General features: G+C 47.7%; 1 non-coding gene across 1 annotated transcript; it reads left to right on the plus strand.

Moving 5' to 3' along the window:
* The first annotated feature begins 1335 nt into the window (after positions 1–1335).
* LOC120680359 lies at positions 1336–1442 on the plus strand. Its single transcript, XR_005677627.1, has one exon. It is a non-coding gene; the product is annotated as a small nucleolar RNA R71 (small nucleolar RNA).
* The last annotated feature ends 437 nt before the right edge of the window (positions 1443–1879 follow it).

Consider the following 1879-nt stretch of genomic DNA (forward strand, 5'->3'; position numbering starts at 1 on the left):
GTCCGCTAGCTGCAAGCACATAGCAGTAGGGGCAAGCTCATGATAGTTTATTTTATCGTAAACTACCTTGGGCATGACGCTAACGCTTGCTCCCATATCACACAGAGCGTGTGAGAAATGCTGACTCCCGATTGAGCATATGATTGTGGGGCATCCTGGATCTTTCTTCTTCTCCAGGAAAGTATCGAGTATAGTTGCGCTACACTCCTCTGTGAGTTGCACGACCTCGTGGTGGGCAGGCTTCTCTTGTTACCAAGTATATCTTTGATGTACTTGGTGTAGGTTGGGACCTGCATAGCGTCAAGAAGTGGTATATTGACATACAACTTCCGTATTACCCCAACGAACTTGCCGAATTGCTCGTCGGTCGCCGTCTTCCTTATCCGTTTCGGAAACGGTAAGGCAGTAGTGTCATGAAACTCCCGTGAAGTTCTAGGGGGTTCCGCGGTTTCCTCCTGGGCAGCAGTTGTGTTGGACTCTTCTGCCTCCTCCTGATCTTCGTCTGTAGTAGAGGTATTGCTGGCGGGTACGGCTTTCCACCGAGATCCTGCATCTTTAGGGTATGGTGGTTCTTGCGTGGACTTACCCATCCGCGTAGTTACCGCACTAACACTTTCTTTCGGGGGAACTTCTGATTGCCCAGGAAGTTTTCCCGAATTATTGTTAGGACAAGATGAGGCTAATTGAGCAACTTGGGTTTCTATCATTTTGTTGAAGCTCAACTGGTTTTTAATAACATAATTTATGCCCTCTAGTTGTCCGGCCAAAGACTCCAACATTTTATCATTACCAAGAAATTTCTTACTAATGTTGTCATTAATTTGTTTCTGGCCATAAACTAGGTCCTTTAAAGAAGGCTGAAAGTTGTTATTAAAATTCATACCTTGCTGCTAACTGAAGGGGAGGTTGGGTTTTGAATTCCAACCCTGCTGAGGACGAAAGCCTGAGTTGTTGGAGTTGTTCACCCCAACAAAATGAGCTTCCTCCTGAGTGACTGGGCAAGAGTTGCCCATGTGTCCAGTTTCTCCGCACACCTCTCATGTCATGCAAGAATCCATAACTTGGTTAGCCTCCTGGTGTGGAGACTCCAGTCTCTTCATGAGAAGGTCCATTTTGGCAGCAAGCATATCGATACTATCGATCTGATGAACTCCCTTGTGGGGTTGTTGCTGCCAATCACCTTTCCATCTCTGGTTGGAAGCAATCTTCTCTACTAGCGCTTTCGCTTCAGGTACGCTGAGCGACAAGAAGGAACCACCTGATGCTGCATTGATGCGGTTCTGAGCTAGTGTGTTCAGGCCATTGAAGAAACTCTGAATAATCAGCCATTCCTCCATGCCGTGGTGGGGGCATGCTGCAATGTATTCCTGGAATCTCTCCCAAGCTTTTGGAATGGCTTCATCCGAGAGCTGTTGAAATCTAGAGATTTTACCTCGGAGGGCATTGGTTTTGCCCACCGGAAAATACTTCGTCAGGAATGCATTGGAGCAAGTTTCCCATGTGGTGAAGTCTGCTTTGTTGGTGTAAAACCACATCTTCACCTTGCCTAGTAAGGAGAATGGGAACAGTCGAAGACAGACGTTATCCATCGTGGTACCTCTGGGGTTGATGGTGCTTCTCACTTCCAAGAAATTTTGAAGGTGAGTGTTGGCATCCTCCGATGCCTTTCCACAGAATGGACTCGCTTGAACCATGTTCACCAGTCCTGACTTGAGCTCAAAGCCATCACTGCCTTGGTCATTGTTCAGCCCAGTAGGAATGTGGCTGCTGGACGGGGCCAAGTACTGCCTGAGAGTCTTGGCCATAGGTGGTGCTGAGACTGACAAACGAGGATTCCAAGTGGGTTTCTTCTGGGGTGGGACGACGCAGCATCTCACAA

This window comes from Panicum virgatum, chromosome 6N, assembly GCF_016808335.1.
Source record: "Panicum virgatum strain AP13 chromosome 6N, P.virgatum_v5, whole genome shotgun sequence".
Taxonomy (NCBI): Eukaryota; Viridiplantae; Streptophyta; class Magnoliopsida; order Poales; family Poaceae; genus Panicum; species Panicum virgatum.